At 38.9% G+C, this 15,040-nt stretch overlaps 1 long non-coding RNA gene across 5 annotated transcripts in view; it reads right to left on the minus strand.

Annotated features, from left to right (window-relative positions):
* LOC147363898 (uncharacterized) overlaps positions 1 to 15,040 on the minus strand; it is a 293,279-nt gene that overhangs the window by 187,128 nt on the left and 91,111 nt on the right. The window contains exons 1-2 of one of the 5 annotated variants that reach the window (XR_015133898.1): positions 4,178 to 4,411; positions 3,372 to 3,494 (exon numbers count right to left, since the gene is read on the minus strand). The exons of the other annotated variants lie outside the window; for them this stretch is intronic. This is a non-coding gene — a long non-coding RNA (uncharacterized LOC147363898). Of the gene's footprint in view, positions 1 to 3,371; positions 3,495 to 4,177; positions 4,412 to 15,040 lie in introns of those variants that run through there. 5 annotated transcript variants of the gene reach the window in all.

Here is a 15,040-nt window from a genome sequence, read left to right on the forward strand (position 1 = left end):
AAAAGAGTGAACCCCATGCTCTGGCCTGAATTCCTCCAACTTCTAATTAGGAGGTTAAGGGGATTACATGTCATTTCTGCACTGGCCTAACACACTAGCACACACACACAGTTGACTCTCGGCATCTGTGGAGTCAACATTTGTGCTGTTGATGACTCACCAGCAGCTTCCAGACGTCTTTGATTTCTGGTTGTCATTTTGGTGAAACCCTAGTATGAATAAGGCTACAGGAGATGAGGGCAGTTACAAAACTGAGTCAGTTAATGTACTACACTTAGTAACTGCTTCTAAATGTGACTTTACTATTCTCTAGTCCTCTTTTTGTTTGCATTAATCTCCATGGAGCAACATACAAAATAGCCCCCAAATGGCGAAGAACTATAAGCAAATGATGGATTCACAAACCTGGGCTTTTATGAACCTGTATGCTAGGACTGGGGGTGAACAATCACACCCCCCTATACCACCACACGTAACCAATTAAAAAACAGAAGATACACACAAATGAAGTATGAAAATATCTTTGGGTGTCAGCATACTGGATTAGAGAATTCTATCTGTTGCCACATTTTGGCTTCCCGCTGTTTTCTTCCTAGAATGAAGCATGCCTAACCTGTTGTATCTGGAGGAGGAAATGGCAACCCACTCTGGTATTCTTCCCTGGGAAATCCCATGGACAGAGGAACCTAGCGGGCTACAGTACATGGGGTCACAAAGAGTCGGACGTGACTTAGTGACTAAACAACAACAACCTGTTATATCAGAGCACTGGACAACAACAGACTGGTACTCTTAGGAACCATGGCCGTAAGAAAAGCAAAACACGCCTGTCCTGAGATCAGGATGCTTTGCAAAAAGAGAAGGCGGATAGGATGAAAGTTTATAAACCCTTTATCTGACGTCAGCAATCAAAATATGTCTCTTACTTCCTGGAGAAGGAGTAAGTAAAAGGTAGAAAGTAGGACTAGAAGTATTATTTATTGAAGCATGTGGAAACTCTTCTATTTGAATCAAAAAGTATTCTACATTTCAGTTTTGTTTCTGGAAGAACTCATTGAGAGTGTGCTAATAATAATAACAGGAATAATAATGAAAATAATATTCTCCAGGGGATCTTCCTGACCCAGGGATCGAACCCGAGTCTTCCACATTGTAGGCAGATGCTTTACCATCCAAGCTACCAGGGAAGCCCAATATTCTGAATCATCCAGAATCGGCCAGGCTATGCTGCAATAATAAACAACCCTAAAAATCAGTGACATAAAACCAAAACTTTTACTTCTTGATCACCTCCTATGACCAAAGCAAACTGGTAATGGACAAAAACCCAAGGGCATAAAAAATACAATAAAAAGATGGGCAGGAAAGATGCAGATACGCAAAGTATTTTTAAATAAGTGATTTAGTTTAGAAAATATTAGAATACAGTTTTATATGGGTCTCTTGAATTTCCACCATCTTGCAAGGAAAATACTAAAAGCTTGGTTCTGATCTTATAAAAGATATTTATGTAGCAAACAGCCTTGGAAGAGAGTAAAAGTTTCTTTCTCTGAAGCAACAGGAAGGTTTGCTTACAATACAGTATACTAAAAATAATATCTCCCTCCAGGGAGAATGGGAAGACTTGTTTGCAGTCCATTATAAAAGGCCTGAATTTCTGAAGTTGGAGATCCCTGGTTATGACATAAACTCACTGCATGTCAATATCCAGCTAAATTGCTCCTCAGCGCCTCTGTGGGACATGAAGAGCAAGGGGAACAATGCAACCATGAAACACATGTCTCTTGCTACACAGTATTTAACAGTGACTTACTTCTATGGCCCAAGAGTTTCAAGTATTCTATGAGGATCCATACGACTATGGCACGCTACCTTGTTAGCTTGCAAATGGGGCAAAACCTTAGGTCTTTTCAAGTTCATGGCAGAAATCAGACAATTAGATGAAGAATTTGAGCAGAAAGCTGCAAACTACCATAAAATGGAAATCTTGGAACTAGAAATAAAGTAATGGAAACAGAACTCAATAAACAAGTGCAAGAGAAAATTAGATACAGCTAAAGAGAGAATTAGTAACCAAGAAGATACACAAGAAAATGGCTGGATTAAAGCTCGACAGAAAAAGAGACAGAAAACATAAAACAACTGAATATTTCTGTGTATCCACTTATAATTCTATTACTCTTTCTAGCCTAAAAGTAACTTTTTTAGATTCAATGCTTCTCATACCCATGTATGCACTTATACAATTATTACAACTATATATATAATTATGTTTGGGGTATATATATATATATATATGTTTGTATGTATACCAAAAAAAAACATAGAGCATTGCTTACAATTTTAAAAACTGTACATAAATAGTATTATAATGTGCTTGCTTTTTAACTTAGTATTTGAATCCTTTAAAACCTCTTTTTACTAAATCATTTTCATTGACTTGTCTTATTTCACTTTATAAAGCAAAATGTTCTCTAACACAATAATGTGTCTTTTGCACCAAAATATTGTTTTATATTATTAGTGAGTTTACCAGCTTTCAAATCACTTCTGTATTTACCAACTTTAGGCATAAAGCAAAAATTCAAACTAGAAAAAAATAACTGAAAAATCAAAGAATGCATTTAAAAAAAGTAAAGCACACTATGAAAGCAATTTAGACTCGTTATCAATACATGAAAGGACCTGGAGAAACATGCAGCATTAAAGCATTCAGAAAGCTCTTCTTAAAATAATCAATTAGAAAACTCATATTTTCTTAGGGAGTTGAAAAAGGCATCGGTATGGCTGAAAACTAGTGGCAGAATAGATACAAAACAATCACCGTCAGCTTATAGATCTCATGACACAAGATGATGATGTCCACTGCAGATTATAGTGATGGTAAGAAGTGTTCAGTGACTAGACAAAACTATAATCAGATTGGTTTTTCTCTGAATAATTCACATGAAGCATTACAGAATGGGTAGGGAATCATTTCAGTCCATTTCAATCTTGAAAATACACAAATTTGTTCACTAGAATTTCTCAACAAGATAAACACTGAAACATTGACATATTTCTTACAATTCAAGGAAACTAAAGAAGTAACGTCTGTAGTATATGGAACTTGAAAAATATTACTGACTGAAATAGAGAAAGAAGATAATTCTATCTCATTAAAGATTCATTTTATTATAGCCATTCAAACAGGGAAACAATTGCTCCAGTAAAAATAGTCAAAAGAAAGGTTTAATATCATACTCCTAAAACAAGTTTTTCTATAATGAAAAGTGGTGAAGGTTAAGACAAATATTTAACAAGCACACTTTGTAATAGATATATGAAAAGAAGGATTTTGAGCTATTTAATTTTATTCAATTTAAACCTACCCCAGAAAGAATTACTTGACCTCAGGCAAGACAGATCTTGGCAGCTGAGACAAACCCTGTTATAGCTGATGCCTTGAGGCTATCTGATGACTGAACTCCCTCCAGCTGGGCAGCCAGTCCTTCCTTGAAAAAAAGAGAAATTCAGAACATTATGCAGAAATACAAACCTAACTCTAATGGCAAGAATATGCAGATCTTTTCCTCTTGGGCCTATCTCATAGAGGAAGACTCCAATTTAAACAGTCCTCTATGCTGAGGATTTCTCTCTTTGCCCCTCCAAATCCACCATCTACCCTCAGCACCTTCACCTGTGCCCCAGAAAGCTGACCTTTATTGACCTATCAATCAATGGACTTTCTCACCCTTTGGTATGCTATCAAGTTCATTGAAATTAAGAATCATCTGCAGAAGTAAAAGGGCAAAATAAGAGGAAAGTCACAATGCTTATCCGCCTGACTCAGTGCTGCCAGGCAGTAGACTGGCAATATTCCCCCACTAGAAGTCACCACTTCTACCAGCTGACCATCCTTTACAGCTTCCACTTTCCTCCAGGTATCAGTAATGGCTCTTTCTACCTGACCGTTCAGTTTACAGATGTGATAGCTTGTTACTGCAACACTAGGTAGAGATACATCACCATTCTGTATTGCTTTCCTTTGGCTTGACCTGTGCCTAGCCAATAAGTCCCTTTACTAAGTGCCCTCAATTACACCATCTCTTTCTATTAAGACCTTGGCTACTAATGAAATCTATTTTGAAATCTCTCCACATATACCCCTCAAAGGCAATAAAGAGATCAACTATACCAAGTGATTGTGGGAGGATGGAGATAGAAGGGAACATTCTAAGGCACAATTAATAAGGTTGACATTGATGAGAGCAGTGAGTCTTCATATTGCCAGGGAAGCTCCTTTCGATCTTGTGCCTCAGTTAACAGCCTCTTTTGATTTTTCAGAGCATTTAAACACAGTAGTTGACTTGCCCAGAAAGCACTTAGCCAGGAAACTTTCCAAAGAGGCCAGGGTCTCTTGTTCATGAGCCTGAGGAATTAGTAAACACAGTTTATGGCCAATAAAACCACACACACAGCTTGGGCAAATATTAAGGTGAAAGGAGTTTCTTATTAAAGTTATGATTAGGTTTATCACATCTAATCATAACAGTCTCACCAGGAAGAAAAGCCCTCATTATGCAGCACTGCCTGCCAAAGGCAGAATTTTCTCAGAGAGAAAAAAGCCCAAATAAGCAATAGCATGTTTTGAGAATACACACTTCTGCCCAAAGAATTTGGCCCAAAGTGGATCTTGCCTGGTAAGCAATCATTCATTTAGCTGAGCTGGATTTACCATGAAACGAATGGAGCTAAAGCTTCAGGGTCCCTCACTTACACAAACTCCTTCCAAGGCTCGGGGAGAAACCCTAACCATATATCCACATCATCTGTGTGTGTTCATAAAATCTGCCAAAATAGGAACTTTAATTACAATTGGTTAAGACTGTTATATTTTCTGGGGCTTCCCTTGTGGCTCAGCTGGTAAAGAATCCACCTGCAATGTGGGAGACCTGGGTTCAATCCCTGGGTTGGGAAGATCCTCTGGAGAAGGGAAAGGCTACCCACTCCAGTATTCTGGCCTGGAGAATGCCATGGACTGTACAGTCCATGGGATCACAGAGTCTACGGTCCCCAGCAATCAACTTCCAATTGTGTTGGGTAACATTTGGGTAGCTAGGGCCTAAGCAGCAGTTCAGTTGGGGGTACTCTAGTTTTGGTTTATGTGATATATGGTTCTGAGTCACTTCTGCAGACAGGTAAGTTACTGCAAGTCCTCTCCTAATGAGAATGGCCTCCAGAAATATTCCCACTGCCCACTGTGTCAACACACACTGCACTGGACACAAAGGTGCCAGGCCAAACTGTTACCATGATGTGAACATGGTGCCGGATTAGTGGCATGAGGGGATTAGAGGAAAAACAAAAGTTTCTTGAAGCTCAGTTCAGTTCAGTCGCTCAGTCACATCCAGCTCTTTGCGACCCCATAGACTGCAGCACACCAGGCCTTCCTGTCCATCACCAACTCCTGGAGTTTACTCAAACTCATGTCCATTGAGTCGGTGATGCCATCCAAGCATCTCATCTTCTGTCGTCCCCCTTCTCCTCCGGCCCTCAGTCTTTCCCAGCATCAGGGTCTTTTCAAATGAGTCATCTCTTCACATCAGGTGGCCAAAGTATTGGAGCTTCAGCTTCAGCATCAGTCCTTCCAATGAACATTCAGGACTGATTTCCTTTAGGGTGGACTGATTGAATCTCCTTGCAATCCAAGGGACTCTCAAGAGTCTTCTCTGGAGACTAGTATGTCCAAAAATGTGAATAATTTTATACACCAGTCATGTAAAATTATAAGTAGATTCAGCTGTCAAAGATGTATAAATAAAACAGAACTTCTCTCCCATCACGAAAAGATTCATTAAGACCCAAGACACAATTATGAATGCCATACATGTCTTTTTTTGGTTAGAATCACATAAAATAAAAATTGAACAGAATTTTTGTGGTTAAAAGGGTACAAATGTGTAGCCGTTCTACAAAGAAGTATATCTGTATTTTTATTATTATCAAAAATATAAAAAAGTGTCAATCAACCTCTCTAGAGAACAGCCTGAATTATATTTCTTGTCTCTCAATAGAAAATGATATTATAAAACATTATTATATAAGAAGATATCAAGATAGCATTCAGGAAAAAAAGTTATGAAAGTATGAAAGGCAAGTGGCAGGCTGCTAAATAATGTAAAAATCATTATTTTTCTGGATTTTTCATGTTTGTGATATTCATCACCTTTTTTTAAACATATACACAGTTGTGATTTCTTTGTGCAGATAAATATTCACTTCTGTATCTAATTGTAGATTCATGAATTTTGATTATTTTTATTAAAGAGGCACCTGTATAAACTGCAGATATTTCAGGACCACCAAACCTGAATGTCCCTGTTGGCTTCAAACGTAGTAATGTACATTCCATGATCCAGTGCTGTAAATTCCATATCCAATCATTCCTTGGTATCCTCAGGGGTTTGGTCCCAGGACCGCCAGCTGATAGCAAATCCCTCAGATGCTCAAATCCCTTATATATAATAAAATAGTGTAGTATTTCAATATAACCTATGCATGCCCTCCTGTACACTTTAAATAATGTTATATTATTTATAGTACCTAATACAATGTAAATATTATACAGTCTTCCCTGGTGTCTCAGAAATAAAGCATCTGCCTGCCAATGCAGGAGACACAGGTTCGATCCCTGGTTGAGAATGTCCCTTGGAGAAGGAAATGACAACCCATTCCAGTATTCTTGCCTGTAAAACCCCGTAGACGAAGGTGCCTGGTAGGCTATAGTCCATGGGAGTCTCAAGAGAGTCAGACACAAATTAGCAACTAAACAACAACAACAATAATTATATGCACAACTTAGATGCCACATAAATAATTTCTGGGACATGGCAAATTTACATTTTAGAACTTTCTGGAATTTATTTTTTCTTGAGTATTTTCAATCCAAGGTTGGTTGAATCCACGAATGCAGAACCCATGGTCAACTGTACAGAGAAGCAGACTCTAATTAGGATGAAACATAAGGGGAAGTCTTGATGTTAGAAAGAAAGCATATCACAGGTAACGTGATGATTTCCATCTGCCTAGAAATGCAACTTAATCAACTGCCTTGAGGTCTTGTAGTGAGTTCCCAAGAGAGTGGAGTAGAAAGACTCTGAGCTCACCTTCTCTCACAGGCACACCAAACTTAAAAATATTTACAGAATGACTATTGATGAAAAAGACTAGAACCTACCAGAATAGATCCTCCGAAACTAAAGATATAAAAAAGGAGCCACAAGAAGGGTAGGAGAGGCAGAGTCATGTTATAGTCAAAACCTGCACCCCCCAGGTGGGTAACCCATAAATGGAGAATCATTATAATTGTAGAGGTTCTCCTCAAGGAGTGGGAGGTCTGAGGCCCACATCAGACTCCCCAGGCTGGGAGATTCTGTACTAGGAAGACAAGCCTTCAGAATATTTGGCTTGGAAGGCCAGCAGGGCTTAATTTGGGGAGGTTTCAGAAAACCTGAATAGATATCTTTCTGAAGAAGACATACAGATGGCCAATAAGCCAATGAAAAGATGCTCAACATCACTAATCGTCAAAAAAAAATGCAAATTGAAACCACCTGTCAGAATGACTATCCTCAAAAAGACCACAAATAACAAACACTGGGAAGGATATGGAAAACAGGAAACCCCCTTACACTCTTAGTGGAAATGTAAACCGGTGCAGCCACTGTGGAGAACAGCATGACGGCTTCTCAAAAAACTATCAACAGAACTACCGTATGATTCACCAATTTCAGTCCTGTTTATACCACTGAAAAAAAAAGAAATACTAATTTGAAAAGATACATGCACCCTGTGTTCATCAGTCAGTTCAGTTCAGTCGCTCAGTCATATCTGATTCTTTGTGACCCCAAGAATCGCAGCACGCCAGGCCTCCCTGTCCATCACCAACTCCTGGAGTCCACCGAAACCCATGTCCATTGAGTCAGTGACACCATCCAACCATCTCATCCTCTGTCATCCCCTTCTCCTCCTGCCCTCAATCTTTCCCAGCATCAGGATCTCTTCCAATGAGTCAGCTCTTCGAATCAGGTGGCCACAGTATTGGAGTTTCAGCTTCAAAATCAGTCCTACCAATGAACACCCAGGACTGATCTCCTTTAGGATGGACTGGTTGGATGTCCTTGCAGTCCAAGGGACTCTCAAGAGTGTTCTTCAACACCACAGCTCAAAAGCATCAATTCTTCGGCGCTCAGCTTTCTTTATAGTCCAACTCTCACATCCATATATGACCACTGGAAAAAACATAGCCTTGAATAGACGGATCTTGGTTGACAAAGTAATGTCTCTGCTTTTTAATATGCTGTCTAGGTTGGTCATAACTTTCCTTCCAAGGAGTAAGCGTCTTTTAATTTCATGGCTGCAGTCAAATCTGCAGTGATTTTGGAGCCCAGAAAAATACAGTCAGCCACCGTTTTAGTGTTCATAGCATCATTCTTTATAGTTGCCAATATATGGAAGCAACCTAAATGTCCATCAGTAGATTAATAGATATAAAAGAAGTCATATATATACACAGTGGAATACTACTCAGCCACAAAAAGAATGAAATTTTGCCATTTGTAAAATGTGGATGGACCTGGGAAGTATGAGACTTAGTAAAATAATTCAGAGAACAGCAAATGCTGTATGTTATCTCTTATGGGTAGAATCTAAAAAAAACAGTACAAACTATTGAATATAGCAAAAAAGAAACAGATTCATGGACACAGAGAATAAACTAGTAATTACCAATGGGGTCAGAAGGGGAGGGGGAGAAAGAGAGGAGTAGCAGATTAAGATGTACAAACTGCTATGTATAAAAGAAATAGGCTACAAGTATATATCAGGAAGCACAGGGAATACAGCCAATATTTTATAACTATAAATGGGGACTAATCTATAAAAATATCAAATCACTATATTGTGCACCTGTAACTAATATCAACTAGATTTCAATTAAAGACAAATTTTAAAAATCTTTGAGTTAAAAAAAAAACAGTCGATCATCTAGCATGGTGATGCTGAAGCTGGACTTCAGGAAACTGCTTTCCAGTGCTTTCTTCATAACATCTACTAACTAGAAAGAAGTCAGAGGATTTCTCTGTTGCCTTATGTTCTTCATGCCGAAAAGGCTGCCCTCTGGGCCAGCTCTTCCTGATGACCTGCACAACGCGGCTCAGTCTCATTCTCACCCTCACGCCACTTACTGAGCATCCTTAGAGAGCTCTCCACCTCGCAGTCCTTTATCCCTCCACAGTTCTGTTGCACTGAGCTCCTGACTGTCCCACATGCATCTCACTCCCTACACCTGGAGCCACCTCTCCTCCTCACTTAGCTGGAACATAGCTCCTCTTACTTCATTTTTGAAAACAGCACCTAGACAAGGGTATCTGATGCAGACTTTTACAGAATATTCTGATAATGGAGGGAGATTACAGCCTAGATATCAATAAAATATCATTTAGAATAAATATCACACATCATACTCCACCTCCCAATTCAACAAACATGTCTTTACCAGAAAACATTTCACACAAGGCCGTAAGCCACAGGCTTCCTTGTTGCTGAGGTTGTTTTCTCAAGAAACTTTCTCGCATTTTCTCTCCAAGTTTATTAAATCCTCTCTTAAACCACTTAAAAGTGCAAAATTCTTTTCTCTTTATTGTATAGATCATTTTAATCATTTTTTACTATATGTATTCCAAATAGAAAATGTCCTGGGGTGGGAATAGGGCTGTATTTCATGCCGCAATAAGTCTTTTCAGGGATTATTTTTTTAAAAAGGAGGTCAATTTTCGCTCAAAGGACTCATTTTGATTTCTTCCTTGGTGAGCCAATTCAAACCATTCAATACATACAGCTTTTGAGAGTAGAAATTTAGTTCCAAGTCTTGAAGAACTCTTAAAAATAAATGGAAAGCTATCTTGAAAACTTCTTAAAAGTTAAAGTTGTGTACTAAGATGTTAAAATGTTTACATACAAAGAATAACACTATCATTTATAAAATTATTTCTAGTGGAAATGTTATTGCCACTTCAGAGCTATCATTTTGAATTTCTCTTTTGCCTGATGTTAAATTAAGTCCTGTTCCAGAAATATGCAGCAGATTAACTAGTAACATAAGGAATCAAAGAGATAAGATAAAGGCATACAGCTATTCAGACCACCTATGAGGTCACTGTTAGAAGATTTCAGTTGTATTACCATCCCAAGAAAGGTTGCATCCATTCTTCCAATGAAGGTAAAAAGTCCCATTCACATATATCAGTTTGCTTACCCAGGCTTCCAGTTCCTATATATGAAATAAAGCCAAGAGATGACAGAAAAAATAATGTCCTTACACAGAATCTTTCTTCAAATGAAAGAATTACAGGAGACTTTGTATGCTAAGTTGCTTCAGTCATGTCTGACTCTGTGCAACTCTATGGAATGTAGCCCACCAGGCTCCTCTGTCCATGAGATTCTCCAGGCAAGAATACTGGAGTGGGTTGCCATGCCCTGTGATCCTTTATTCTATTAGCCCTATTTTAAAGGTAAGGAAAACTGAGATCCAAAGAACCTAACTAGCAGATGCAGAATCATATTAATATCTGAAGTCAAGGTGGGCACCAATCCAGCTCTCCTAAAACATGATTATTTAAGTTTAGGATGCTAAGTTTGGGATGCTTTAGGTTTTAGCTATTCAGAGTATAGAATCTTTGGCGCATGTACCAATAACACAGCAATTCAAAATATCAGTTCTATGTGTAGTCACAACAAAAATCTATTGGTATTTTTTAAATAAATTTAAATTCACTCAGTATGCTTGGCTTGTTACTATCCCTCTTTAATTTTCCCTTCAGAAATAAAATGTTGATTTATCTCTGAATACTCAATGCTATCCGCATTCAGTTACACAAGGGTTAACTGTGAAGCTAGGTGGGAGTTTTAGCAACGGGATCAATCCCTTATTACAAGAGTAATGAGTTTCCCATGGTTCACTGGTACACCATATCTCCTTGCCTTCCCAGTACTAGGTGAAACTCTCTGCTGCCTATCTACCTGTTAATCACTTGCCCTTGACAGCTGATCAAGAGCATTAAAAAAAAAAAAAAGAGTATGAAATAGGAAAAGACTAATGACCTAATTGTTAGTAATACCACTACCCCTGCAATCATACATCTCAAAGTCTGCATTTCTGAGGAGCTACATTAGCCAAGGTCTCTCCATTGAAAATGACAGAAACTCACTTACAGTTTGGGAAAAATAAGAAAATTATTGGAAGGAGACTAAAAGTCAAACAAGAGCCAAAAAAATAGGGAGGAGAGTGCCGTTGAACCTCAAGGACAACAGGGATTACCATTAATTCTCTCATCTCTGCTTCTCTGTGCATTTTTATTTCATTCTCAGAAACTAACTTACACCACAGTGGGAAACATAATGGACAGCAATGCCCCTGCCTTATACCCCCAGAACTCAGAGGATGTGCAAATCTGAAATTCTCCAGGAAACCCAAACTGAGTAGGTGTTCGTTTCTAGACAAACTTGCTTATGATCAGGCAGACAGGACCTCATCAGGCAAAAATTTCACAAATGAATAAAGGAAGCACTGCTTCCAAAGGAAAACTGAAGTGCTTGGCAGATTAAAATTTATATAATTTAACATTCACTAAAAGTGTTTTCAACTAAGAAAGTTATGAGCATTTCACTAGGGAACTGCAGCATATAAGTGGTCCTGGTCTCTGGTTCCAAATTTACTAGCTCTGACTTTGTCTCAGTACTATAACCCACTAAGCTACCTTGACCTCAGTACCTAATTCATAAAATGGCAATAAATATTTAAAATTCCTGAAGGCAGAGACTAGAGCAAGTGTGTAGCAGTCATTAGCACGTGCTTCACAGACCTCGTGCCTGGGAAGAGAACTTGATCTAGGGTCTCAGTTGCTGTGTTTCAAAGTTCATTGCCTGGTTTGTGCCAAGGCTGCTAAAAAGACAATGCCTGAGAGGAGGTGGGATGGAGGCCTGCACAAGGAAGACCCATTGCTGGGAGACACAGCACTCCACTGTCAACCACCTTCGGCTCAGTCTCCTAAATAGCCGTGTTGCATGGCGGTCTACAACGCTTCAATCCAACTTCTCCTCCGCACTTGGGATCAGAATTACATTATGGTCAGAGTGATCTCCCAGTACACTTTTTCAAATCCTTCCCTGTTTCCTTTTACCCACGCATTTGCCTAATAAAAATCCTTTCATATTTCATTCTGTCTTCACACCTGCTTCTCACAGGACCTGTACTAATACAAGTGGCATCAAGTTCCCTTAATGATCTATGGAATCATGTTATGCTTTTCACCTAGGATAATAGTTTCCATGAAGGACTGAATCAACTGGGAATGTTTTTAAGTACTGATTCCAATTATTCCTCCTACACCTGCTGAATCAAAGTCTCCCAAGCTTGTATCTAGAATTCTGTATTTTATAAAAACATAGGGTCTTGTTCTCAGTGTGACAGAGCTTTTCAGTTTTTCCTCTTGCCCCTCCCCCCATGAAGGACACTCAACAGGACCGAACTCCTTGTCTCTCTCACTGTTGCAAGGGAGGGAATTTATGAGTAGTCTTGGCCAATGAGCTTTGAGAGGAAATTACATATTATTTCCAGGCCAAAGTCTTTAATTACTAGTGAGAACCTCCAGATTAGTACTACTCAAAGAGTGGACTGCAAACTGGTCCTTTTCCTCAGTATATGACAAGAAAGTGGAAATAAGCATTTAGAAACTTTAATTGTAATTTGATATTGCTGCAATATTCAAACTTGTGATCAATAACATCTTTATTATATTTTATAAAATTAGTCCATGGCAGATTAGAAATAAACTAGATAAATAAAAATTGGTCTTACACCACAGATAATTAATTAGGTCCTCTTTAGAACTTTCATTTTTCTGCAGCACCGTGAATGACAATGTTCAAGACACTGGCCATTCTACTAACTTGGATCCAAGAGCAACTAATGAGTCCAGCCCATCTTGCCTTTCAGCTCTTGGTGAAATGTAGCTTGAATGAGAAGTTTTTGTTTTATTAAGCCATTAAACTTCCTTGATGGCTCAGTGGTAAAGAATTCACCTGCAACTCAGGAGACGCAGGAAACTCAGGCTATGGGTTCGATCCTGGGTCTGGAAGATGGCATGCAGCAGGAATGGCAACCCACTCCAGTATTCTTGCCTGGGAAATCCCGTGGACAGAGGAGCTTGGTGGACTAGAGTCCATGGTGTTATAAGAGTCAGACACAACTTAGTGACTAAACCACCACAAACTACTAAGATTTCAGAGTTGTTGTTACAGCAAAATTCAGCTCATCCCAACTGATATAATCTCATAGATTTAGGACCAATTCTATAAGATGTAAAAAGAAAATCTAGTTGATAGAGTTACTGGTCAAAGAAATCTAAGGTCTCATGAGAGGGACAGAGAAAGACAGAATTTAGAACTGGAATTGCTCAATGAAGAAATTTCCTCTTTAGAGAGACACGTAAGATTTGCCTTAACATTTCCAGTGAGGGAAGTTAATCTTACGGCATTCCTTGATCTGCTGTTGCTGCTGCTGCTGCTAAGTCGCTTCAGTCGTGTCCGACTCTGTGCGACCCATAGACGGCAACCCACCAGGTTCCCCCGTCCCTGGGATTCTCCAGGCAAGAACATTGGAGTGGGTTGCCATTTCCTTCTCCATTCCTTGTTCTAAATGTTGATAAATATTGAGTGTCTAACACCAGACTAAGCACTTTATCTGGATTACCATATTTAAGTCTAATGTCAACTCCTAATGTGGGTCCTTTAACTAACATCATTTTTACTAATAAGGAAAATGAGCTTTATAAGGTTTGGGTAACTGACTCAGTTTCTGGTAACTGTACCAAACAATCATTATGCTACTGACCCTTATACAGAACTAAAATGTGCCTCTTTGCCTCTTCCATCTACTGGACCTAATTATTTTAAATGGAAAGATATATTAAACCCATTTCTCTCAGTGTGATAGGCATCCAAACATATGATAAAGGGAAAGTGAGAGAAGAAAACTAATAAACATTGGGTACCTACTGCAAGTATTGTAATGTTTAATCTTCATAGCACAACTTTATCTTACAAATAAGAAAATAATGTCCCATAACTTAATTCTTCTATGGCTAAAATCATAAATGGTAATATTAGGATTCAGCTACATGCTTTGCTTTTTTTTCACTTCACTATGCAGCCTGATTATGGACACAATAGTATTTCTCATTTAAGAGTTCATCTTTCCCAACAGTTAAGTAATTATTCACTCATTCATTCTTTTTTTTTTTTTCACTTACAGTAAAAGCCAGTGATCACTTTAGCATATAATACCCCGCATCTTCTGGACCCCTTGCCAATGCCATTCTGAACTCACTTCTATCTATTCTCTCTCTCTTACTCATTTAACTTCAGCCATTCCAGACAGCTCAGTATTATTATCACATAACAAACCACCCCAAGTCTTACTGGCATAAAAACAATACCCATGTAATATGTCATGAAGTCTGGTTGGAAACATGGGAAGAGCACAGCAGAAATGGCTTGTCTTTACTACATAAGGTCTGAGTTCTCAGTTGGGAAGACTGGAAGGGTCGGGTAAGGGCTGGAGAAGGGGTGACTTGATGGCCAGGGACAGAATCACCTGAAGGCTCACTCATTCACATGTCTAGTGGTTGATGCAGACTGCTGGGTTGGACCCAACTGGGGCTACTGGTAGACTATCAAATGTGGCCTTTCCATGTGGCCTGGACTGTCTCACAACACGGTAGCTGGACTTTAAGGGTGAGTGTCCCAAGAGAACACAGCTCAATTGCATGACATATTTATGACCTAGTCTTAGAAACCAGATAGCTTCACTTCATCTCTATTCTCTTGTAACACATACATTCAATAGGAACAATGTGGAATCACCACTCAATGGAAAGAATTTCAGTATCGCATGGTAAGAAATGTACATGGATGGATACCCTGCGGTGGCCATCAGACT

This window comes from Bos grunniens, chromosome 10 (genome assembly GCF_055505025.1).
Source record: "Bos grunniens cultivar Pamir isolate PY7600 chromosome 10, Bosgru_T2T1.0, whole genome shotgun sequence".
Taxonomy (NCBI): Eukaryota; Metazoa; Chordata; class Mammalia; order Artiodactyla; family Bovidae; genus Bos; species Bos grunniens.